We start from the raw sequence: 27796 nt of genomic DNA, 5'->3' as shown, positions 1-27796 counted from the left end.
GGCAGCCCTCAGTATGCTGCAAAATAGACGTCTCCTCTTTGGCACCCATCTCAGAAATAGCTGGCACCATTTTTTGTTGCAATGATGGAATACTGCCCCTTCCTCAACAATCAACTTTTTTCTGAAGAGGGAAAGGTCGCAAGCTTTAAAACCCAATAGAAAAGCTTATGATATTCTAGTAGGCAGAAAAAAAAAATAAATCACTGTAAATAAATAAATAAATACATATCAATTAGTGACACAACAGTAGCTTTAGGAAAATTGATAACATTCAAGTTTCTTCTTTTTGAATTATTTTCCAGGCTCTCAGCTTTATTCCAAAGCACTTGATTGTCAATAATGAGGGCAACATTGGTTTTCTGCAAAGTGGAGATCTTACAACACTTGCAGGCACCCATCATGTTTAATGCCTTGTCTTGAACATTCAGTTCAGTGGAAGTCTCTAAAGTAAAGAAGGATAACTGAGTCACATGCATGCTGTGAGAGAGGTCCTGTGCTGTTCATACATCTGACTGTGCATGTAAAACTGGCCCCCAAACCCTAGTCCTCCACTAAAAGCTCACCTCGAGTTACTATAGTGGTATAAATAGATGACAAATATGTGGACCACCCCAGAGGCTCTCTCTCTCTCTCTCTCTCTTCCCCTCCCCCTCTCCCGAATTCATGATATTTATTCCGTTTCAGGCATATCGCACAGTTTAATGCCAGGAAAAAAAGGTGTAGTTATTTCCGGTGTTAAAAATGTGTTTTAAGTTATTGCATGCTGTGCTATTGCCCCTCATTTTCATAAACGTCTCCCCTTTGATGTAAAAGTAAAAATTTGCATATGCATCTTGTGATGAGATAAATATTGCATGCATTATGGTGTTATCATGGGCGTTAGAGGCCTAATGCCCAGGATAATGACCTAACACATTTTGATGAATGATCCTGTTAGCCGGATATAATTTATCCAGCTAAGTAATTACCTCTACGTGGATAGTCAGCGGCATAGCCATGCTGCTGAATATCCGTTGCAACTTTGACAGATAAGTTATATCTGTCTAACATACATACCTGGATAGCTTTCGATATTCACCTCAATATATTCTTTTAGCCATGCTATAAGGAAGCTCTGTTTTCAACCAAATCAGCATACTCACCCCTTACTTTATGTACTGCAGTATGTGGGGAGAAGGGCAAATCTGAAACCTGGGAATCCATTTTATACCTAGAATAAATGAGGTCCTACTGTGTGACCGTCCTTTCAACAATCTAGACCTTCCTGTATCCCTCCGAAGCCAAAGGTCTTGACCTTACAGCTGCAATAACAGAAAAGTGTGGTGCATGAAAGATCAAAAATGAAATTTGAGAAAGCAGTGTTTAAGTTTTCAGTGTCCTATTAGGAATGGAAGAGGAGTTTTCATTTCACTGTGTGAAGCAATTACTATCTCAGGTCTTGAGCCTTGGTAGGGAGCCAATTATTACTAATAGGCTTTAAATCTTTGCTTAACCCTCCTCCTCACTCATTTAACAACAAAGGAGATCTGAAAAGCTAACCAAGGCTGTCAGTCGGGCCTTATAATCTCTGAACCAGGAAAAAACTAATGCAAGCTTAGAAAAATATAATTTTGCACTTGTTTTCTTTGTAGGAGTTTTTGTGAATCACTTCTCTGCCGTTTGGCGAAGACTCAAGTGCAGGGTCTGAGCTACTTGCGGACAGCACTGCTCTCTGCATTTTGGTCGTGATTGAGAAGCGGCAGAGTAGAGGGATGCGCAGAAGGAAAAACAAATTGTTTTGGTTCATTCATTTGCTTTGTAGGGCCCCATATTCATTTCATTAGTTTCAATACAAAAAAATATATATTTTCATTTGTTTAATTTGTTTTCTATTAAATCCTATGGGAGAATCACAACAGTCCTTTCTGGGCTCCGGAATAGTGATTTTTATTTTTTAACAATTGTAATGAAACTTGTGAGAAGAAATCAACAGAAGGAGGAAACAACTGCAAGGTATTTAAAGTGTGGCAAAGTGGCATCAAAAGGGGCATAAATAGTAGTGTAAGGCTCCGCAAAGGGATACCAGACTTACAGGACTAGCAGGAGTTCTCTGAAGCAAAGTGAGTGGAGCAAAGGAGCAGCAAGAACACCTCAAGCTGCAAAAAGAGGATGCCAGCCCAGCAAAAGTGTCATGAACACTTGATGGCATCACGAGATGCAAAGTGGCACCAAACGTCACATCAGCAACCTAAGGCCCCATGAAGGAGCGACTTAGGCAAAAACAATGGAAGAAAAAAATCCCAAGGTACAGAGAAAGGGACCAAGAATCAGAAGGAGTGGTATCAAGATTTCAAAAGCATGGGTGAGATGCACAGCAGCACCCCAGATTGGCAAGAAGACCTCAAAGTGTAAGAGCTGGAGTGTGCCAGGAAGGTGCAGTGGCAGAAAGAAGTTAAGAATACCACAGTGTAAAATCTGCACACAGCAGAAAGGCCGAGTGGCACAAGGATATGAAGGTGTTGGATGAGGGGCATAGCATTAAGGCAGAGGGGCATGGGAGATGCCAGTCATTCCGTTGGCGCATACAGACAACCAGAAAGGGGGATGCTTCTGCCAGTTGAAATATGTCTGACCCATTAGTCCAGTAAGATATGTTTGGGTCATGGAGTAAGCCACACACATCATAGGAACTGCAAGTGGGCCTCAAAATTGGTTATGATTCATGCTAGGAAGTATGCAAAAGATTGGATAGTAATGGCAAGAGCAAAAGATGGCAAGAAGGTGAGTACCATAGATGAAGAATGGTATTCAAATCCTGAGCAGTGTTTCAGTAAGTTTGCTAGGACATGATGAAAACTGGGCGGTTACTGTAGGGAAGGGGGATTTCACAAGAAGCTTGAACACAGCTGGAATAGTAGGAAGCACCCTCAGGTACCAAGTCTGGCTTGGAATCGCAATGCCGACAGCAGCGGTGCTGATATATCTTAAAAACTGTAATGGTAGGAGAACGCAATACAGCAAGACGGGCATCCATAACACCCCCAAAGTCATTTGCCAGTTCTTGCACAAGCACAGAGCAGTGGAGCAAGTGAGCACATAATGTGGCAAGAATGTCTCGGAGCAGTGGCAGCAAGAGTGGTATTGATTAATAATAAAAAATATATATATTTGAAATAGAAGGAGCAGAGCAGCACAGTGAGAAGTGTAACTGTAATAACCCCAAAGCAGGCAGAAAATATAACATTCTTAGGGACTGCAAAATTGATTGGAAATTAAGAAGGATCCTAAACCATGCTAAAATAGTTCTAATATGGTTGGAGCATGGCATGATGAAGCTTGAAGTGTGAGGTTGCAGGGGCAGTAGCTGGAGCAAAACTGGCTTATACAGGATACTTTAGGTCTAAGAGGTGGTGGAGCCTGGGATCCTGCAGCTGGAAGGGTCAGGCCACAGAGGTCATGGTTGCAGCAAAATTACGCAGGATACCTCAAGCCTCAGAGGTGGTGTTTGTAGCAAAGGAGGCAGAGGAACTCTGTGGAGTCATGCCCAGTGGTGGTCATTGTGGCAAAGCAGGCAAAGAAAGTCAGTGGAGACAAACCCCAGTGGTGGTGCTTGGTAGGGATGTGAATCGTGTTGCCGTATGGCCGGCGCCATTTTGCGCAAAATGGCGCCGGCCATACGGCAACACGATTCGACTGCAGGAGGTCGTTCCGGACCCCCGCTGGTCTTTTGGCAAGTCTTGTGGGGGTCAGGAGGCCCCCCCAAGCTGGCCAAAAGTCCCTGGGGGTCCAGCGGGGGTCCGGGAGGGATTTCCTACCGCAAATCGTTTTTCCGTACAGAAAAACGATTTGCGTGCAGGAAGTCGTTCCCGGACCCCCGCTGGACTTTTGGCAAGTCTTGTGGGGGTCAGGAGGCCCCCCCAAGCTGGCCAAAAGTCCCTGGGGGTCCAGTGGGGGTCCGGGAGCGATCTCCTACGCTCCTGCCGTCGAAGGACAAAAAACAAAATGGCGCCGGCGCCATTTCTACAACGCACGGAGGTCCGAGAGTAAAAGATCACACCGGGACCCTTCCTCTGGACCCCAGGTAATTTAAGGCATTTTGGGGGGGTTCGGGAGGGTGGGGGATTTATTGTAAAGGGTCGGGGTGGGTTTTAGGTTTGTTTTAGTGTGCCGGTTTTCCCGCCCTCCCCCTTCCCCTCCTCCCCACTGGACCCCAGGTAATTTAAGGCATTTTGGGGGGGTTCGGGAGGGTGGGGGATTTATTTTAAAGGGTCGGGGTGGGTTTTAGGTATGTTTTAGTGTGCCTGTTTTCGATTTACACGATTTACACGATATTTAAAAAACCCAAACTGCGACGATCCGATTCCCTCCCCCTCCCAGCCGAAATCGATCGTTAAGACGATCGATCACACGATTCACATCTCTAGTGCTTGGAGCCATGACTCCACTGAAGTCTAGTGTTGTTTAACCCCAAACAGTTGATAAGGCAGGGCATCCCAATCCTGTCCAGGGGACCCCACTGCCAGTCGGGTTTTCAGGATACCCACAATGAATATGCAATGAGATACATTTGCATACCTTGGAGACCCCATATATGCAAATTTATCTCATGCATATTCATTGTGGGTATCCTGAAAACCCGACTGGCTGTGGGGTCCCCAGGACAGGTTTGGGAAGCCCTGTGTTAAGGCAAAGCAGGCAAGGGGTTCAGTGGAGTCATGCCTCAGTGGTGGTGTTTGGCAAATGCCATCTCTGATATATGACTCCTCCGACCTCCCAGGCCTGCTTCACCACAAATAGTTGTTGCATGCCCCTGACTTATCTGTTTAACCCCCACTCCCTTTTTTTGTAACGAGACTTCTACCAGCTACACGGTGACTAGGGTTTCACTTTTAAGATGTCTCTAATAGAAAATCTCTTTGGCAAGTGGAGTGATTAAGAAGAATACTCTCTTTTCTGCTGGGGCACCTTACCAGGACTAATAGGATGCATCTACCCGAACAATCCCTCGGAGGTAGAGCGGAAAAGAAGAGTTAATAAAATGAAAAACGAGGAATTACCTTTTGGGGTTTTTTTTTTAATAAACTTTTACTATTTAAGACACAATATTTGTTTTCATTCAGAACATTCAAATGAAATTACTGAAAATTGTTGTTATTCCTAACTCTATTACAGATACAGAACTTATATCCAGCTTCAGCAACCTCACAAAATTCTATCAAATAAGTATTTCGCAGTATTATTCTTATACTTAATTTTTTTTAAACTTGCAAAGCTATACTATAGAAACTCTGTGATAATGTTTTTCATAAGAATTGAGTCTTTGTGTCTAGTTCCTGTGTATTTCAGATGCTCAAAGAAAAAAACTTAAGGCTCAGTATTCTGGAACTTATTGTATGTCTTTATTGTATGTCTTTTATTTTCTGTTGTCTGTCTCTGTTTTTTTTTTTATATATTATTTTCTTCTCGCACTTTTTATTATTGTTGTCCCTATGAATGATGTTGGTGTGTGCACACAACTGAGTGGTGTTCCGTGTTCCTCTATTTTCTTCCACTTTTCTTCTGTCTTCTCCTGACTACCTATATCTTAAAATAACTCAACAAGAGAAAACTATCTTCCTTCGCTGACCATGTTCCGCAAGCTATCATATGACGTACCCTAGGAAGTAGATTTTAAAAAACTACGCCCGCGCATACTTTTGTTCACGCGACTGGCGCAAACAAAAGTACGCCAGATTTTAATAGATACGCGCGTAGCCGCGTGTATCTTTTAAAATCCGGGGTCGGCACGCACAAGGCTGCACAAAATTGGCAGCCTGCATGCGTCGAGCCGCGCAGCCTGCCTCCATTCCCTCCGAGGCCACTCCGAAATCGGTGCGGCCTCAGAGAGAACTTTCCTTCCACCCCCATGCAACTTCCCCTACCTAACCCACCCCCCCCCCCAGCCCTATCTAAACCCCCCCCACACACACACCTTTGTTGGAAAAGTTACACCTGCCCTATCCGGCTGCCAGCGCGCTATGTTCCGGTCCGGGGGCTGCTCCGGAGGCCATGGCCATGCCCCCGGAACGCCCCTGGGCTGGCCCCACACCCCCCAGAACACCCCTGAACGTCGCACCGCCCCCGACACATCCCCCTAGCAAAGCCCCGGGACTTACGCTCGTCCCGGGGCTTGCGCGCGCTGCCGAGCCTATTCAACATAGGCTCGGCGCTTGCAGGGGGAGGTTGGGGCAGGTTTTTGGGGGTACGCGCGTATCCCTTTGAAAATCTGCCCCTAGGTGTTTGTCCTCCTTGGCTTGTTGTTCACTAGTTTTGAAAATAATAATTAATAATGCCCTGCCTACAGGAAAAGAACAGGGAATTGCTTTCCCCTCTTTATGATAATCTACAATACCCTCTATGGCATTTCGGCTTGAGTAATGTGATAATGTTCTCTCTCTTATTTGCTTCAGCAACCTCTCACAGGCAGGTTTTGCTGGTACAGGCATATATACACCCTCTCCGTATTCTGAGAGGTCAGCGACAGAGTGCACAGCGTGCGACTCACTATTCTTGGTATTCATTATTTTTTTTTATAAACCAAGTATTTTTGCTAAATATTGTCAGTCAACTTATTATTTTAGACACTCTTTACTTTATTAAAGCTGTCTCTAAATATGGCATGACAGGTTGAATATTATGTCTGGTTAACTCATCTTCCACCTTACCTTGCTAGTGGGTCATTTATCAAAGGCTTATTGCCCACCATATGGCTGTATCACATGTGATAAGCCTCTATCGCACGTAAATTAGGGGGAGGGGAGGAGTCAGGGCGGGGAGGGGACAGAGTCTGCGGTGTCTTCGCTGCCGGCGATAACGTTATCGTCTGCAGTAGCGCGCCGAATAGCACCACCTTTCACGGTGGCGCTATTCTGTGTGAAAGCTGGCAGCCGGCACACCGGTGGTGCGAAGGCTGTGGGCATTTGCAGGCCCGCCCCCCATTTTCGCTGGATTCATCATTCAGACATTAACACAGAGTTTATTCAGCGATGAATGATGAATCCAGGCCTAGGACTCACTGTTTAAACTAGCTCACTCATACTATTCATTCAGGCTTATCATATGTATTCTGTTGTTCTTTTCCTTAAAATTGTGATTTTTTTTTTTTTTTTTACTTTCTAGAGGTTTTTAGGACAGAGCACCAAAACAGTGCTTCTGCTCCATTGAACTGTAGCCTCTGATCTCTCTGAATTCTAAACTGCTCTTACCTTTTCTGTATTTTCTGAATCCTTACTCACTAAGTGTTATTTTTTTATTATACTGAATTAGATTAATTAAGCAGGTATTTGTCAGCATTTCTATTACTCTATATTTATTATGAGAGTTATCAGGAATTTTCCACATATTTTATTTTTTATTTAATGCAGTTGAATTTTTAAAAATTATATTTGTGCTTTGACTTCTTCTAGAGGTACTATGCTGACCAGTTTACTAGTCGTTAGGGAAGCTAAAATTATGTACTCTCTAGATACAGTTGTGGAGTTTCTTCAGTCACTATAGTAGCCCTTGCTTATTTTGGGATGTTTGGACTAGCTCACCAGTTTTAGGGGTGGCTGGATGATACCAATAATTTTATTTTATTAATTTTATTTTTGTTATAGTATTCCAAATCAATTTTTCTTAACAAATATTATTTTGTACTCATAAAATATACACAAGTTGTTTTTGGTCTCAAAAGTAACCCTACAGCTAATAATAAAGATTTATCATTCTCTTTTAAAATTTTCAAATTCTGCTCTCCAAATTTTGTCTGGACCAGAGCCCTAGGATCTCTCCTGCCACACATAATCAAAATTTCAAGAAATTGTAAGGGGTTTTATTCCCTTATTAGTGAACTTCCTCAATAGGTCTGGCAGTCCCTTCAAAAATCAGGTCAATGAGTGGGGTCCTTCAGGTGGTCAGGGTCTTCTCTCCTGCCACCCCTGCCATTTTACCAAAATTTCTATTAATTTCCACTATTTTACTAAATTAGAAGCCCCCTTCGGAACAATGAGTGCCCTGCTGATGTCAGTGTAGTGGCCTGATTTGATTAACTGCAATATCGGGGCCTTCCCAAGACCTCAATGCCAATTCCCTTTTTTTTTTTTTTTTATTGAGTTCATGGCAGTGGTCAGCAGCGGCAATGAAATTGGGAACTTACTTGATTTCAATAAAGTCAGTGGCATCGGTGGTGGCAGCAGACAAAACAGGATATTGGCACACAGGACGGGTAGAGGATCGGGTGATCGGGCGGCCCAGGCAGTAACAACACAGATTGGTGCAGGAGAAGGATACCACTGGCAGCGAGGAGAAGGATACCACTGGCCAGGTAATCCTCCCACATTTCATCTTCATGCAGCAGCAGCAGCAACAGGAGCAAGACCCGGTATGGCAGAAACAAGCTCTGAATGGCTGTGCCGTACTGCTTCAACATCAGGCCCACTCTCGCAGCATCCTGCTTCATGCAGGCTTCCTGTCCAGCCAGGGGATGCAAAAACATTTTTCGCCAGCCCTGAGGCAACCCTGGCCCCTGTCTCTCACTTTTTCTTTTTACCTTTTTTTTTTTTTTTACCTTTTTTTTTTTAATAAGTGCAGTGGGTCTCTTTGCAGCAGCAAAGAGAAGGCAGCCAACAAACCTGGGCCTCAAAGCAAATGGTGACCCAACAAGTTCAGGTTTCTTTTAAATCCTCTACCTTTGAAGTCCTGTCAAGCCACTCCAGCCCCAGGTAGATATTCATTTATATATATATATATATATTTATTTATATTTAAGGGGTACCTATGCCTATATTACATCTGCCTGTCTACTTATCTGGCTAAGTGGTGACTGCTGAATATTCAGCAGCCCCCACTTATCCTGATAAATCCCTACTTAGCTGGCTAAGTAGCGCTGAATATTGGTCTCCCTATGTATATTCACATAGGGCCAGATTTTATAACATGCGCGAGTGTAGATTTGTTTGCGCAACCCAGCGCGAACAAATCTACGCCAGATTTTATAACATGTGCGCGCTGCCACGCACATGTTATAAAATCCAGGGTCGGCACGCGCAGGGGGGTGCACAATTGTGCAACCTGCGTGTGCCAAGCCAAGCAGCCTGCTTCCATTCCCTCCACCTCCCCCACACCTTCCCCTCCCTTCCCCTATCTAACCCACCTAACCTAACTCACCTAACCTAACCCTCCTAACCTTTATTGAAGAAGTTACGCCTGCCTCCAGGCAGGCATAACTTGCACGCACCTGCTCTCCATCTCCCAGCACAGCGGCTGTGCTGGAGGCCTCTGTCCTGCCCCGTCACGCCCCCGGGCCAGAGCCCCACCCACGGCCCCACCCCAGAATGCCCCCTTTTGCAAGCCCCAGGACTTACGCGCGTCCCGGGGCTTGAGCGCGCCGCCAAGCCTATCCAAGCTAGGCTCAGCTTGTGCAGGGGGGTGGCAGGGGTAGGTTTTCAGGGGTTGCGCATGTATCTTATGAGCACAACCCTTTGAAAATCTACCCCATACTGAAGCAACAAGTTAAAATATGGGTCCCAGATATGGTGAAAAATCTTTCTAGTCTTCTCATCTTTCCTTTGGCTGTTAAAAGTTTCATAGTCATTCAATGTGTATCTGAATCTTCCAAAATATTTTATTTGGAGATTGATTTCTTACCTGTTGTAATGCTATACACTTCCTAGCAATAAGGTATTCATTCCATTAAAAAAAAAATAAACCTTGGAAATGTTCTTATATAGTGAGTGTTGTCCTATACATCCAAAATACTTAGTTCAGTGCTCTTAGTAACAATTTCCTTTACCATTCTTTTCACAGTATCTATAATACCATCTTGGAAAGCAGTTATTTTACTGCAGAACCATAGGCAATGCACTGGCATTCTTCTGTCTTCCTCAAACATATTTATTTATTTAGAATCTTTTATATACTGATATTCATTGGTACATCATATCGGTTTACATGGAACTTATTGAAATACATGGAACGTGAAGAAAACTTGCCACAGATACTTGTTTTTGCTAAATAAACTTTGTAGTCCTATAAAGGTGCTTTGAGATAGTTCCTTGGGAAGTCAGACTAGTTTGGTGGCAGTGGAGAAATATAAAGATAATGACAGCATAATGAGGTTGTACTGATCAGACTTGTAGAAATAGCCAAGGCTGTTGAAATACTAAATAATATTAAAGGTTAACCAGTATATTAAGGGACAGCATTACGTTTTGTTTCTTCTTTCTGGACTCAACTTACAAGAATGCATTTGTATTAGCATATATGAGATAAAATAACAATAGCAACCAGTTTGAAAATGTTATGCAAACAAATTAACCCATTGTGGCAATGGCATTTAACTGAATGTAACAGCTCTGAAGATCTGAGTTGGAGGTTTACTCTAAATTGTTTGGCAAGCTGGCTGCTATTATGAGATATCTTATTATAAAAGAAAAGGATTTTCTCTTGCTGGCTATTGGTATTCAGTGTTTAGTATCACCTCCCTACATTCCTGAACTGAGGTTTTGTAAATACTATTAAGAACTCTTCAGCTTGGAGTAGAGTCGGCTGAGGAGAGATATGATAGAGATTTATATGATAATGAGAAAATATTAATTGGTTGTTCACTCTAGTAAAAGGTTCAAAGACTAGGGGACATACAATGAAGTTACTAGGTGATACATTTAAAACTAATTAGAGAAAATATTATTTTATCCAATTCATAATTAAGCTCTGTAATTCATTGCTAGAAGATGTGGTGAAAGCTATTAATGTAGCTGCATTTAGAAAAGGTTTGGACATGTTCCTGGAAGAAAAGTCCATAAACTATTATTAAAGTGGAGTTGCAGAAATTCACTGCTTATCCCTGGATAAGAAACTTGGAGTCTGTTTACCCCCTGGGATCTTGCCAGGAACTTGTGACCTGAATTGGCCATTGTTAGAAACAGGATATTGGACTTGATGGACCTTTGGTCTGACTAAGTATGGCATGTTCTTATGACTTCAAATTGCACTTCCATTGGGAGACACACTCTACTGGATTAGGAATGCTTTTGAATCCTGCTGATAGGGTAATCATCTGCAAATCTGGTCAAATATCATTCTATCCCTTCCTGCAGGCTTTCAGTATAGTCAAGTCGAACTGTTTCCAATAATCCTTTATATAAATCAGATAGTGTTACATTATTGTTTTCAGAAGTTGCTAGATAATGGTCATACTGGGAGACAACAAAGCATCCAGAGATCTGTGCAATAAATCTTGCAAGTAATGCCTTTCTGAAGATAGGCAAAAACATTATTATTATTGATACCAAATTGTTCTCTAAGCTACTAAAAACTAAAAACTCAGAATGGTTCATCCATCTTCTTTTATTAAATCACACAATGCTTGAGACCTAGATGCAGTTATCTGCCTAAAGACCTCTGATAACCGGGAATAAACTCTTTGATTGATGGAAAGAAAAAGGCAAGATATGGCACTTTCAGCATCCATCTTAAAGATTGTCATGCCCAGCATTCAAAAACAAATAAAAGACTTTACCTGATTTCTTTCAACAGAACTTGTACTTTAGCATGTATATGAGTTTTAAGTTGAGCAGCTGAGAAATTGTTTTTCAATATCTACTGCAGAAGAGCATTCAGTATCAATCACAGTCATTAACATGTCTTAGAAGTCATGAACTGTTGTACTTTTTAATTTCTGGCAAGGCCACTGCTCCATTCCAGACTGGTAATATTAAGAACATAAGAATATAAGAAGTGCCATGCTGGATCAGACCAAGGTTCATCGAGCCTTGCAGTTTGTCTCTGACAATGGCCAGTTTGGGCCACAGGTTCCCTTCAGATCCTCAAAAGCCGATCTATTTCTTATATTTTACTCCCAGGGAAAATCACCAGCTTTCCCATGTCTAACTGGTTAATAACTAGTTATGGACATTTTCCTTCACGAGCTTGTCCAATCCTCTTTTGAATCCCAACTAAAATTGTCTAACTACACAGACGTCTTCTAGCTCTAAAGAGGCAATTCATATTTCCAAATCTTCCTGAGATACTCTAGGTAATGTTATAGTACCAAAAAGATTCTTACGAAATTTTGTGTCAGACTTTTCTTGGGTACATGGATTAAGCACTGTTCTTTCAGCCGCACTGTTCAATATATTCCTAACTTTGCTTTGTTGTCTGCTTATCAGCCTTGGGGTATAGTATATTTTGATGATAAACAGTTTTTCTTCCCCTGTAAATCATCTTGGGCCCTTACATAGCAATTTACCACACTTTGTCTCGCAACCACATGGCGCTGGCTTCAACATATTATGCTTTTAAGACAGAATTGATGTGTGTTTTTAGTTTAAGTGTTGATCAATTAGAACACCCAGGTTTCATACTGGAGGCTGTGAGGCAAAGGAGCTGTAAGCTGGGTCATTAGCTGGGGAGAGCTTGAGTGTTTGCTTAAAGCGTGTGTTTCTCACTTTTATATTCTAATTTCTTCCTTCTTATTTTTAAACACAAAGGTGAGGTCAGGCATAGCAGAGGTCAGGCACGGAGAAGGCAGGCGAGGTCAGGCATAGCAGAGGTCAGGCATGGAGAAGGCAGGCAAGGTCAGGCGTAGCAGAGGTCAAATCCGGGAAGTCAAGCAAACACAAGACGAACAACAGACCAGGAACACAAGACAAACAACAGCCCAGGAACTAGGAGAAGCAGGAACACCAACAAGACAAGCACAAAGGCAACGAGCACTCAGGTCCTGAATCAGCAAACAGAGGAGACCTGTTGCAAAGGCAACGCTGGGGCATGAAGCCTAAGCCTTTATACGCTGAGGACTTGATGTCAACATCCAGGTCCGCGTCCAAGTTCCCGCCGTGGACCCATTAAGAGCATCACAGTTGCACGCACGCGTGCCTAGGAGGGGTTGTAGTGCTGCCAGCGGTGTCTCTCCGTGGGCCTCATGGAGAGGCCTGCCTGATGGAGGAATCTTGGCTGGAAGTCCTGGGTAGCGTGGCAGGGCCAGAGGAGCTGGCGGACGCCTGAGGTCGGAGCCGGTGGCTGACTGCCACCAGCAACGGGAGGCTGGTGACTGCAGTTTGTTTGGAAAGGGAAGAGGGCCGCGCTGTGGGGCTGCCATGGGTGGCACACGTAACACATTGGGGATATGCTTTTAGTTTGGATAGGGGGTTTGATCATTGGTGAGTGGGTTATGTTGGGTCGAGTTCTGGTTTAGGTTTGGAGGGGGGGAGAGATCAGCAGGAGAAGAAAAAGGCGTACCTTGGTGCATCTTGGTGCATCTTGGCGCCATTTTGCGCAAAATGGCGCCGGCCGTACGGCAACACGATTCGACTGCAGGAGGTTGTTCCGGACACCTGCTGGACTTTTGGCAAGTCTTGTGGGGGTCAGGAGGCCCCCCCAAGCTGGACAAAAGTCCCTGGGGGTCCAGCGGGGGTCCTGGAGCGATCTCCTATGCTCCTGACGTCGTTTTGCCGTACAAAATGGCGCCGGCCATACGCCGTATGGCCGGTGCCATTTTGTACGGCAAAACAATTCGAGTGTAGGAGGTCGCTCCCGGACCCCCGCTGGACTTTTGGCAAGTCTTGTGGGGGTCAGGAGGCCCCCCCCCAAGCTGGACAAAAGTCCCTGGGGGTCCAGCGGGGGTCCGGGAGCGATCTCCTATGCTCCTGACGTCGGGAGACAAAAAACAAAATGGCGCCGGCGCTACCTTTGACCTGTCATATGACAGGGCAAAGGTAGCGCCGGCGCCATTTCTACAACGCACCGCAGGCCCGAGAGTAAAAGATCACACCAGGACCCCCGCTCTGGACCCCAGGTAATTTAAGGCATTTTGGGGGGGTTCGGGAGGCTGGGGGATTTATTTTAAAGGGTCGGGGTGGGTTTTAGGGTTGTTTTAGTGTGCCGGTTTTTCCGCCCTCCCCCTTCCCCTCCCCCTTCCCCCGATTTACGATTTTTGACGATAAATCGGGGGAATTCCTATTGTATCGCGCTTCTAACGATTTTTGACGATTTAAAATATATCGGACGATATTTTAAATCGTCAAAAAACGATTCACATCCCTATAGAACTTTTGGTGTCCTTCACAGTCTCAGTAAATACAATACTGTTTCTGGTAGATAAAAGAGCTGCCTATTCAACATTGCAGGTGCCCTCTCTTGCCATTTTCTGAAAAAAAAAATCTTAAAGTAGTAGGTATGGCAAATGTTACTGAAATATTGCTTCTGTCAGAATCAGTGCCAGTACAATTGGGTTTCTTACAGACTTCACATGCCTTTTTACTTTTAACATCCTCTCCCATGAGCTTGTTAGGAAGGCATTTGTTATATAAATTGCATTGTACAATTCATTGCTCTCTCAAGGGAGTATATATGTCTGTTTCAAAGTACAATTTGTGTGAAGTTCAAACTGCCTTAGACATTTCCTCTGGGACTTCCTCTTCTTTAGTCACTGAAGTAATATGTTTTATGCAAACTGAAGAAGTAGTTTTTGATTTGGCAGAAATTCCTGACTCCTTGTGGGCTTTCGGGATTAATGATGTAGTTCATTTGCAAATTAACTCTGTTAACATTGCTGTGAATCCCACAAAGCGTTTGCCCTGGAAACCTCAGATTGATTTGAAACCTGAGGCAATAGAAGGAATATGCCCAGTGTGTTACGATTCTGCTCACGGTTGGCCTGTGAGCAGCCTCTCACCTCCTTGCAGTCTGTCCCCGACGCCGTCTCCACGGTCAGGAGACCACCCACTTGCTGTTCCTCCACAGCGGGACTTGCTGCCGTGCTTCCATGTGGCCTGCAGGCCACCGCCATTCCCTTCACGGCTGGAGGCGGCCACTATCTTTGCCACTGCCCACGGCATGGATCTACCACTACTTCCTCTTCTGTGTAGCCTGGAGGCTGCCGTCACTGCTATCTTCATGGCTAGGCCACTGCCGAAGCTCCTCCACTCTGCGACCAGGACGCCATCAACGACTTCCACTTCTTGCAGCCGGTAGACAGCCCCTGAGCTCCTCTTCAAGGCCCAGAGGCCTCCAACACTGTCTTCTCCCTTGTGTAGGGAGTTTCCGCTTCCATACTTCCTCTTCCATGGCAGGGAGCCGCTAATGCTTTGGGCCTACTCCTGCTCTGCAGTATGGCTGTCGCTGTCCCTGGTCCTGCCTCCTTAGGCATGGGGATGCACCTCTCTTCAGAATTTAAATGGTCAGTCCTCCTGGCTCCTCCTCATGATGTAATCCTGGGTGTTCCTCTTCAGCCTTATAAAAGGGCTCAGCCTTCAGTTCCTCTTCGCCTTCAGAAGGAGTCAGTTATGGAGCTGGACTGCTCCTGGATCCTCCATTCCAGGTCTTCAATCCAGGAGTTCCTGATGTCCAGCTCCGCTTCTTCAAGACACTCTGTTCTTTGAGGGAATTCTTTTGTCTTTCTTTGTGGTTCCTGATACTTCAACTCATCTTTGTTCCATGTTTGGTCTCTCGCTGGGTCCTAAGTCCTTGCCTTCAGATGTCTTCGTCATCCAACTCTCTTGATATCTTCACCTTCAGATCTTCCTGTAGTCCTCATCTTCTGATGTCCTGTCCTTCCAGAAGTCCATCATCCTGTTGTTCTGCCTCTCGGAGCTTCCTCGCTACTCTTCATTGGGTGACCTGTGAGTCCGAAGTCCAGATGTCCAGATGTCTCAGATGTCTTGTTCTCCAGTTCACTCAACACCTCCATGATGCTCTTCATTGAGTGCCCTGGGGGTTGAAGTTCAGATGTCCTGACGTTCCAGATGTCTTCGTGTCAAGTTGTCCTCATCTTCAAACTCCTTTGATGTCCTCATCTTCAGATCTTCACTGTCAAGTGTTCAGACCCTTTTGGCTCCTTCATCAAGAAAGCCTTCAGACTCTTTGGCACTCTCATCAGGGTGGCCTTCCTCTCAGATATCCTGGTTCCAGATTTTACCTCATAGCGGACTGTCCTCTGTTCAACTTTGGATGACCTTTGGATTCATCTTCCACACCGGGTTGGATGTTTCGTCTTCCTTTGATTGACCTGTCAGGTGCATAAATCACGCCTGGTCCCCAAAGCAGTCTAGGATGGATGCTGCTATGAGTCATAGCCAGATACCTTCATACCTTCTTCCATCATCTTTCCACTCAGCAAGTGTCTTCATCAGTGTCCCTGATGTTCTTCTCTTCAGCCTTGCCTCATCCTTCCAGTATTGTCTGACCTTGTCTTCAAGTCCTCGTTTGAACCTCATCTTCAAGTATCGTATGATCATTGTCTTCAAGGCTCATCTTGTTCCAGTTCCATCATCTGCCCTCAACCTCTGTCCATCCTGGCGCATTTGCCGTTTCCGTACGGCAGGTCCGAAAGGGCTATCGAGTAGACGGAGGGCTACACCAGTGACCAGCATTGCGTTGTTGGGTCTCTACTGATGTGTCAGGTTCGGCAGAAGTCCAAGACCCTGGTCTTCTGCCTCTCCGCCTGTGCTTGGACACGTCTCACCTGCCTCAGTGCTTTCATGTAGCTCCTCTCTATGGTCATGTTGTGGTCCAAGGTCACACCACTCTCCCAGGAAGTGGGATCGCTCCCTAGCATCCCCGGAACACAGAGATTAAATATTTGATGCAACAGGAAGTTATAGCGAAGCTTCCCTAAAGCAGTGATTCCTTGCAATTCTCCAGTTTTACCTGTGTTGAAATCCCACTCTGGAAAATGGAGGTTTGTGCAAAATGAATGGGCCATTAATCCCATTGTGCTGCCCAGTGCCCCCATAGTTCTTGATCCATACACATTGTTATCCCATATTCTCCATAAAGCTAAATAATTTACAGTCATTGATTTATGCTTCACCTACTTTTCTATAAGTATAGCAAAATATTTGTTTTACTTGTTTTGTTTTACCTATGATGACAGCACTACACATGGATGCACCTACCTCAAGGCTTTATTCACTATTCTTCTATATTCTCCCAAGCCTTATATGCCATTTTGGAAACTTAACTTTTAATTTTCCTTGTAAGTCAGTTTTGCTACAGTATTTTTGATGAATTGTATTCACAGACCAAAGAAGATTCTCATTTTGATACTAGACAGCTCCTTCTGCAGCTTGCTGCAGTAGGGATAAAAGTATCTAAGAGTAAGTTGCAACTGTCCTCTCCCTCAGTAATTTATTTAGGTTTTACCATTTCATGTGGTTCTCAAACACTGACACAAGAATGCATACAGGCTATTCTGAACATTCCAAAACCTCATATAGTAAAGGAATTGCAGTCTTTTCTAGGTTCAATGAATTTCTGTCAGTTATGGATTGTGGATTTTTCATGCAAAAACCATCCTTTTATGATATGTTGAAAGAGTCCCAAAGTTAAAAAAGCAAAACAATTATTTGGACTCCTGAAGCTGAAGTATATTTTTCACCTTTGAAACAATCTTTGTCTTCTTCACGATCCTCTGGTCTTTCTAATTATGATCTTCGTTTTTCTCCTTTTTGTCATGAACAGTGAGGGTTTGCATCTGGCATGCATACACAGTCTCATGTTGCTTACTTTTCTTATTTATTAGACCCAGTAGCTCATGCTCTCCCAAGCTGTTTTAAAGCTATGGCTTCCACTGCTGATTTGATAGACTTGTCAAAGCCTTTTCTGTTACAACATACATTGCATGTATATGTACCCCATTCAGTCTCTGTATTATTAAATCAATCTAAGACTCAGTTATTATCCAATGCTGACTCACTCAATATGAGCTGCTACTCACAAGCCAGCAAAACATTACTATTTTTTGGTCTCATCCCTGAATCCTGCATCACTTTGGTATTTACCTGAGGATGGTGATCCTCATGCTTGTGCAGCAATAGTGGAACAAGATACCAGATTTCATTTGGATGCATTAGATATCCCAATGCTTAACTTTGCTGTTATTTATTTTGTAGATGGCTCTTGATGCAATCTCCTTCTGGATTTCTGCTTGCTAGTTTTGCTGTTTGTTCCCCTTTTGAAACAACTGACATTGCAGTGAGTTCTGCAGATGCCAGCTCGGCTTAAGTGGCTGAATTCATGCTTGTATCCTGACAAAAAATGTCTTGTGGCCACATGAGACATCTTTGAAGGAGCCTGATGCTCTACCCCCCTGGCTTTAATGAGTATAAGAAATATGCATAACCGCAAACATGGGCTCACTCCACATGAGATATTATTTGGGAGGTCAATGCCTGTTCTTAGTGTAAGCAAGTTTAGGGGTCCAGGGACCTGTCTGTTATAGGTTACTTCAGCTGCCCTCCCACCTTACTTCAGATCCTAAGTCAGGAAAAAAAACAATAGCCTTTTATTTATCAGATTTCTCATGGTTTAGGATTTAGATAATAACAATTCCTGTCTCCAAACTCCTGGCCACAAACACCAGTTTTCCCTAAGATAAGTTCTCTACCATGGATGGTCACAAACATGCCATAAACCTTAGCCTGCTTAATATCAATACTTATGGCTAACTTACTTACCCCTGGACCCAACATCAAGAGATCTACTCTGTTTACCTCTGAAGCAAGCTCTGGCTAGAGAGCTAGAGAATATGGGCAGGCGAGAAGACTTGACTCTTGGATGGGTTCTGGCAGAGCTACTGGCTACCTGGGCTTGCTTTTGGGTCCCTTCCCATACTGGCAGAGCTGTCAAGCTGCTCTCAGATCCACATCACCTCAGACTGCTCACCCCCATCTTTTGCCAGGGTGTCTCCTCTCTCTGGTCTTCTGGCCACACCTAGTCTTCTCCCTCTTTGATAGCAAGGAGTGTGAGTCTGCTTCAGACTCCCTTTTTTTTCTTCCTACTTCACTCTCAGGGTTCACTCTTAGGGTCCACCCTCTTCTTCTTCTTTGCCCCCCTTATACCTTTCATCTACTAAATGTGCATATGCTCATGCATAATCACATGATGGGTGGAGGGTCTTTGCTCCATAGGTCTTTTCACCCTCCCCATTTCTTTGGGGGGAGGATTGCCATGTCTATATGCCAACTGTTATGCCAGAGTGAGTATTTTTCTCTGTCTCAGACTGCCCCCCCCCCCCCCCCTCATCTTCCAAGGGTGGGTGAGGGTCTTTCTGACCTCTGTACTTGCCTTGACTGATCATTGAATCCTGCTTAGGGGCTTAGCTGTTGTATTGTCCTTCAGTCTTCTTTTTTATTTAAACAGGTACTTATAAACAAGTACATCTTGATAAATGATCCTTCAGTGCATCAGGGAGGTCTCTTGTTTTTCCACTGAGACAGTGCTGTTTTAAAGTTCATCTGGGCAAACATTATTTCTCTTGTTCTGATAGTGTTTATGTCAGAATCTGCATACTTTTTTGTCTATTATGATTCATATTGGGTGTTTTCAGTGGTAAAACATGGGATATCTCCCTACACTAGCATGCCTGTTACCTATAGATATGCACTTTGCACAAGATGAAATGATTTTACATTTTGTGTCACAGCTGCAACAAAACAAGAAGATTGCTCAACAAATTTCTCCAGTATTTTAAGGCCCATCTAATACAGACATTCCTGAGATTCAATCAGCTTACTTTGTTTTCTACAAAGCTTTGAAGGGGAAGCACTGCTTATAGTTAAGGTGGAATGGACCTTATAAAGTACTGTTGGTGAGTCATTCTGCTTTAGAATTGAAATTCCTTGATCATTAGGTGCATGTTATAAAACCCCCACACTATATTTATTCATCTAGCCCAATATGAGACCTAATAGCTGCCCACTGGGACTGAGACTGTTGACTAAGCCAGTGTTCAGCCTTATCTCATACAGCCATGCAGGTGTGAATCCTTCCGAGCCAAGGTAGCACCTTAGGGTCAAAGTTTGTTCTAAAAATGCTTGTGCAAAGCAAGTAAAATCTCTAATAAGTAAGATGGCTGCATTTAAAATAGAAGTGAAAATGCATTTGTTCACTCTGCTAGTGCTGGCTGTCATATCCAGGATATTAGCTTGCCTTTTCATGATTCAAGAAGACAATGGTTTAAGATCCATATCCAACTCCAAACATTTCAAAAAATCCCTAAAAACGCACCTATTTCAATCTGCTTTCCACATATCACACTCTAAATAACATAACCTCTTTCTCTCATGCAGGCCACAACATTATAATATATTGATTTATCTTATGTAAACTAATTATTGTTTTAGATGCTTTTTTATTTTTATTGAATATTTTATGTAATTTTGCGCTTTTTATAATTTTATAATTTTATGTTTCTTTTAAGTTCAATTTTTATTTATGTTTGTTTTTTATTTAGTTATGTAAACAGTGTTGATTAAACTCTATTTGTAAAGACGGTATACAAACACTTTTAAATAAATAAATAAATAAATAAATGGTTATATTTGTCTTACTAAGGTCTATCATGAAATTTATAATCTGCTGGATCTGCTCTCATATCCCTGATTCTGCATCTACCTCTGTGGCTACCTCTGTTTCGTGCAGTACCTGCTAATCTCTCTCTCCCTCCCTCTCTCTCCCCCCCCCCCTCCTCTGAGGTTGTAGAAGGGCCCTGACAGCTAGGTTAGCTCTCCAGGAGTTTAAAACTACTAAACATGGTCCCCCTAGTGGTTGTATGAAGGAAAGGCAATAATTCTGGCAATTATTACAAAGTGTGAAAAAGTTATCCCAATTTGTGCTATCTTAGCGCGTCACGTAGGTATTATATGCAATAAACTGCCTATTACCATAAAACACACCCATTTTCCTATCACATGCAATATTTAGTGTATTTTGATAAATCTAGGCCTAAGTTTGTACCTGAGGCAATGGAGGATAAAGTGACTTGCCCAAGGAGCAACAGTGGGACTTGAACCCTGGTCTCCTGATTCATAGCCCACTGATCTAACCACTAGAATACTCCTCCACTCTACTCCTCCTCCATGTAGAAAACATTTCCATGGAATCTGGAGTAGCCCTTACAGGTTCAGAGGGTACTTGGCTGGAATGGTTCTCAACAACAGATTGTACTAGACATTTTGCTGGCAGAGAAAAGAGATGACTGCAAGAGACAAATATCTCTTTCTGTGCTTATATTGACAACTCTGGACAAACTACCCATTCTATTAAAACCCTTAATGACTTGTTATATAAGGCCCATGAAGTGTATAAAAATTGAGAGAAATATGAATGGGATGTTTTGGGAACTGGGGGATGGTTTGGGGGGCTCAGTAAAAAGATAATGGCACGGATATTAATTATTGCCTTAGGACTGGTAGAATACTATTGTTTTATGTTTGTGGGCATTATGAAAATGTGTCAGAAAAATGTGACCACTGTCTCTACAATTGTGAGATCAATCCATTATGGGGTTGCCTAAAATGAATGAAAATCTGGAAATGGAAATGATGAGGAAATGTGGGGTGAACCTAGAAGGAGAGAACCAATGTTAAAACGTACTTGGTTAATTGAGCCTTGTGCTTATTCTGGGGTTTAGCAAGCTTGCACTTTGAGATCTATGAAAAGGGAAGGACTGCGGCATCTGTTTAGAAAATGCCTCTACTGTTGAGGACACTGAGAATCTTGGATCTCTAGGCAGGCTGGCTGAAAGAGTGTCACATAGTGGAACAAAATAAATGTTAGCTTATTATGTTGTTTTCTACATGTCTCTAAGTCTTATGACTTTGTGTTAAAGTTAGCTTTCTGAAACCAGGGGTAAATTTTGATTTGTGCCTGAGACATATTCATAGCAAAACTGCAAGGCTAGATATTTATGGGAATGAAGAAATGTCATGAATTGGGATTAAAAGAAAAACATTGAGTGCCTTTTTAAGATGAGGCTTAAGTAGTAAGTGGTCTTAGACCTAAGATGGTAGGTAGAGGGGCATGCTATGGGGTTATGATATGTTGATGAATCAGTATATGATTGTGTTGGGGGTTATACACCTGACTCTTGATTGGTTCTAGGATATAGCAACTAGTGTATGATTCAGGGAATTGCATAATCAAATTATAACTCGATTGGTTCTGTATGCTTCCAAGGAGAAGTGGAATCCTTAGATAAGTGAAACTTGAAACACACCTAAGGTAGGTTTGAGCATCATCCGACAGAAAGGCAGTGGTTAAAAGAGGAAGATGAAGCAGCATTAAAGTAAGTCGTATAAAATTATCATCTTGTTTCTGGTGTTTGGCAGAAAATATCGATTGTGTTTACCTTTGTTTGTACACAGCCCTTCAGCCTCTGAAGCAGATGCCATGCATCAAACACTGTCAGTCGGATAGGCATGAGCAATCATTTGGAGTTATTACTTGAACCAAGAAATTGCTGTTAGAGCATTACTACTACCCATAGCAGTTTACGAGATATGTTTAACACTCTTAGATGTGATGAATTTTTGAGTAAGCTCACATTGGGGAACTATCGGATTTTGAAAATTGATTAATTCAGAGACAATAAATATTGTAATTGCTTAAAAACAAACAAAAAAGAAAAAAAATAGGCAACTATGATTTAAAACCACACAAAGTAAAAACGGTACTGGTGCACAATTTGAGTCATAACCTAGTAAATCCACAAACACAGTACCAGACTCCAGAGCTTGATATTTATTATTTTGTATCCCTGTATGGTTATCAGTTTATAATTACAGGGGTATGTATAATTGAGGCATGGTTTCTCTATAGTTAAAAAAAAAAAAATTGCTGCCAAAAATGACTCTAAATGTTGGCATCCATAACTTATTTACCTAGATGTAGGCCTGCCTTTAGGTCACATCTGATTAGGAAACTTACAGTTCCTGATTTACTAAGCATTTTCCCCATACACAAAATGAGAGTAAAGACTTTGTAAATGAAACCCTTGGCAGGCTAGTGCTGAAATCATGTCCTCTGCCCAAGGACATTTAGCTATGGTGAGGAGGGAAATTTTCACATGGGAGTTCTCGCTGCCTAACTACTGAAAAATGAACCCACAGTGATCAATGCACAAAGGGAGTAATTTTCAAAAAGATTTACATGTGTAAATGTAACTACTATTGTAGCAACTTTTAAAAGACCATTTATGTGCGTAAAGTACACTTACATGTGAATATCCTATGGACAATTCAAATCGCATGTACTGAAGCAAATTTCTAAAGCCTACTTCCATGGATAAAGTGCTTTTACATGTGTAAAAGTCATTTTTAAGCATGCAAATGCTTTAAAGGTTTTACATGTTCACTTGTTTGAAATTTGTGAGCTAAATGCTAATTGTCAGCACTTCAACCTATGTAAGCTCCTTTAATTAAAACCTTTTATGAATGGTTCTGTTGCTTAGAAGTTATAGACTTCTGGGAGTGTAGGTGTGTGTAGATGTTAGCTAGGAGAAATGGTCTTCACGCTCAGTGGTAGATTATTTGTTTTAGATCTTGAGGGTTCCAAGTTCAGGCTTGAATTTTCTAAGTTCGTATTGGGGGGCGGGGGGGAGGGCAAAGCGGGGGCGGGCCTGCGAAAGCCAGCAGCAATCACACCACCGCAGTGCAATCGCTGCCGGCTTTCGCAAACCAAAAGCGCCACCGTGAAAGGTGGTGCTATTGGCCGCGTTACTGACGGCGATAAGGCTCCTTACCTTTTCGCCGTCAGTGATGTCTTCACGGCGTCCGCCCTGGTGCCACCCCGACTCCTCCCCTTCCAGTGCGGATGCCGCACAGAACCCGCCCCAATCTAGGTTTCGCACGCCATACCTTTGGAAAATGACCCCTTCAGTTTGCAAAATCTCAGCAGGAAAAAATGAATCTATTGTACTGGAATGCTTTTCTGAGTAGACGCAAGTGGTGAAACCTTTGACTACCCTCAATATTTACCATGCTCTATATAATTTTTCTTTCAAGTTGATTACCTATCAACAGCTAAAAGTCGGCATTATCACATCTGCATCACAGTCAATTTATTCTCTAAGCGTATGCAATTGCTTATTATTTGGGAGTTGCTTTTGATCTTTTATTGGCAGAGGACAATGTCAGAAAACTATTTTTAGCACAGGCTAACCGCAATATTTGGTGTAGCACTGCATTGTAACTTCAGAGCTGCAGCTGCATTGCAACAACATTACTTTTGCTTTATCATTGTTGAAAAATAGGATAATGTCAAGACACCCAGTTGTTTTCTAATTACCTACTACTCCTACTAATCATTTGCATTACTCTACAAGAATATCACAGCACAATAGACACGTGTAAGAGAAAGTCTCTACTCCATGGAACTTAAAATATAATCCAGATACAAACAAAAAAACATTGTTTTATTAGATTTATTATAGTGAAAATGTTGAAAAACAGAAAGCTGAAATCTAGTAAGATTTAAAAGCAACCTCTAAAAGATGGATTTTAAAGTAGAATTTGGATTTGGACAGAAAAGGAGCATAACCCACTTACTAAGGAAAGTATTTTCATGCATAAAGACTAGCAAGATGGAACACACGGAGGTAAGAGTTGGTAATGGAGGAGGAGATGACAAGCAATAGCAACTTACCTGATGAACAGAGGATATGAGGAGGGGTATAAACAGAGATAAGGGAGGAGTGGTAAAAAGAACATAAGAAGTGTCATGCTGGGTCAGATCAATGGTCCATCGAGTCTAGAATCCTGTCTGCAACAGTGGCCAATCTGGATCTCTTGGATGCACCAAACAAATCCTAATGAGAAGATCAATTGCCTATTGCTGTCTCCCAGTAGAATGTAAGCGATGGTGATCCCCAAGTCTATCTGGTTAATAATTGTTAATGGACCTGTCATCTAGGAACTTTCCCAAAACTTTTAAATTGTTTATTCCAGTACTATTAGCCTTGACCATAATTTTGGACAACTTCTTCTAAAGCTCTACTGTGCATTCACTGAAAATTACTTTCTTAAATTGAGGTTAGCTTCTGAGTTTCCCTTATTACCACCAGTACTATTTGAAAGGGTAAAAAGATATTCCCTATTAACTTGTTCCTCACCATTCATAATTTAATACATCTCTGTCACATCTGCTCTCAGGCATCTCTTCTCCAAGCTGAAAAACTGAAGTTGTTCCTCATAAGGGAGCCATTCCATATACTTCATCATTTTTCTTGACCTCCTCTGTACCTTTTCTTGTTCCATTATTTCTTTTTTTAGATGGGTGACCAGAAATGCACACAGTATTCAATTTGTGTTTGTGCTACGTAGCCACACAGAGACGTTATGCTATTCCTATTTTTTGTTTTCTACTCCTTGTTGAATAGTTCCTGACATTTTATTTGATTTCTCGGAGCTGTTGCACACTGAAGTGAGAATTTCAATTATTATCCTCCATGACTCCAAAGTTCTTTTCCTGAGATATAATGCTGAATGTGGAATCCAGCACTGTGTACTTTCAAAGTTAGTCCTATTTTCTGGATGTGCATCACTTTACACTTCTCCACATTACATTTCATCTCTCATTTAGATTCACAGTTCCCCAGTCTTGCAATTTTCTGCAGGTCCCCACAATCTGCTCGTGTTTAACTGCTTTGTGTTTCATCAGTAATTTGATAACCTCATTCATTGCTCCCTTTTCCAGGACATTAACACGTATGTCAAACACTGGTCCCAGTACAGATTCCTGGAGAAATCCACTATTTTTTCTCAGTTAGGAAAGCTGACCATTTAGTCATAGTATTTATTTCCTAACCTTTAACCACATACCAGTCCATAGTAGGGCATAGCATTCTATACCATGACTTTTAAATTTCCTTAGGAGTCTGTAATCAGGGACTTTATCAGTTATCTTCTGAAAATACTCTATATTCCAGATACACTATCTAAGAGGTAGGCAACTTCAGTCTTTGAGTGCCACAAACAGGTCTATTTTTCAAACTCTATACAATGAATACACACAAAATATATTTGCATGCACTGCCTCCATTGTATATAAATATATATCATGCATATTTATTTATTTATTTATTTATTTTTAATTTTTATATACCGAAGTTCTTGTAGGGACTACAAATCACTCTGGTTTACATAAAACGAAGAACTGCTCAACAGAGAGCTGAGCTTTACATGGAACAGTAGAACATATGGAACAGTATAACTGGTTGACAATTTAACATAGAGCTAAATAAAGAAATAATAGTTTAACTGGTAATAAATAGTAATAAGTAAAGAAATATAATATATTATATAAGCAGTATAACTATTTAACGTAGCAATAAATATAAATATAAGCAATGCCAAATATATATATGAAATAAAGTAAATTTTTGATCTCAAAGATAATTGTCCAGTTGTAGATATTTTAGAATTAGTACTGGATACAGTGACCATAATTAGGGTAATTAGGATACTTAGTAATTAGGGAGTCTGTCTGTCACTTAAGCGTCTGGGAAAGCTTGTTGGAAGAGAAAAGTCTTCAGTCTTTTTTTGAATTCTTGATGGCTGGGTTCTAGTCTAAGATCTGGGGGAAGCGTGTTCCATAGGTGTGGGCCTGCTGAGGATAGCGCTCGTTTGCTCAATGATGATTTTATTTGTGGAGCAAGCAGTGTTCCTCTGTATGCGCTTCTGATTGGTCTGGAGGAAGTGTGTAGTTGTAGTTGCGAGCTTAATGTGATGGGAGCTAGTTTGTTTGTCGCTTTATGGATGATAGTGAGTACCTTATAGAGTATCCTTTGTTTAATGGGTAGCCAATGTAAGTTCCGGAGGATTGGGGTGATATGATCTTTTTTGTTAGTGCTAGTTAGAATTCTAGCCGCTGAATTCTGAACCATCTGTAATGGTTTGATGGTGTTGGCGGGTATACCAAGTAGCAGGGAATTGCAATAGTCTAGCTTAGAAAGAATGATGGATTGTAGTACTAGCCTGAAGTCGGAGAAGTGAAGGAGGGGTTTAAGTTTTTTGAGGACTTGCAGTTTGTAAAAGCAGTCCTTTGTGGTATTGTTTACGAACTTTTTTAGGTTTAGATGATTATCAAGCCATGCTCCAAGGTCTCTGATGTCAGATGAGAATGAGTTGTTTGTGTTTGGTAGAGAAAGGCTGGAAGAGATTGTGCGTGGATCCTGGGAGACAATGAGCATTTCGGTTTTATTAGCATTCACTACTAAGTTGAGGCTTGAGAGTAGGTTTTTGATGGGCTGTAGGCATTCGTTCCAGTAAGTGATGGTTTTTTGAAGGGATTCTGTAATCGGAAGGAGGATTTGTATGTCGTCTGCATATAGGTAATAGGTGAGCTTAAGGTTTGAGAGTAGATGGCAGAGAGGGAGGAGGTAAATATTGAAGAGGGTGGGTGAAAGTGATGATCCTTGTGGGACTCCTTGCTCTGTCAAGATTGGATGCGATTCTTTGCTGTTTATCCTTACTTTGTAGAATCTGTTGCTTAAGAAGGAATGGAACCAACTAAGGGCTGAGGATATCTTGAAAATTAGGCCTGTTTGCAGCACTACAGGACTGGAGTTGAATAGTCATGTAATATAGCTTCTTGCTCACCTTTATCCACATACATAATTACAGCTTCAAGGAATTCTAGTAGATTAGAAAGACATGACTTTGCTAAATCCAAGTCATGTTTATCCATATACACACTAATTCTATTCTTAATATCTTTCCTAGCATACACATTAGACTTACTGATATGTATTTTCCATGTTTCTCCTGAAGCCATTTTTAAAAAAGTGACTTTACATGGTCTACTCTTCACTTCTCAGGTATAGTGGCAGATTGTACTGATAGGTTACAGAATACCTGTTGCACGCCTGTAGGTTATGTTGGAGTTTCTTCAGAACCTGAGGTAAATAACAATAGGTCCTAGTGATTAGCAGTTGCCTAGAAGAGAGAAACATGTGAAAAGAGTTTGGCTTTTCTAATTTTTGTTGGGAGGAAACCTTTTACCACCAAATTTCTACCCT

This window comes from Rhinatrema bivittatum, chromosome 10 (assembly GCF_901001135.1).
Source record: "Rhinatrema bivittatum chromosome 10, aRhiBiv1.1, whole genome shotgun sequence".
NCBI lineage: Eukaryota > Metazoa > Chordata > Amphibia > Gymnophiona > Rhinatrematidae > Rhinatrema > Rhinatrema bivittatum.
The sequence above is the reverse complement of the archived record's forward strand: the minus strand, read 5'-3'. Positions refer to the sequence as shown.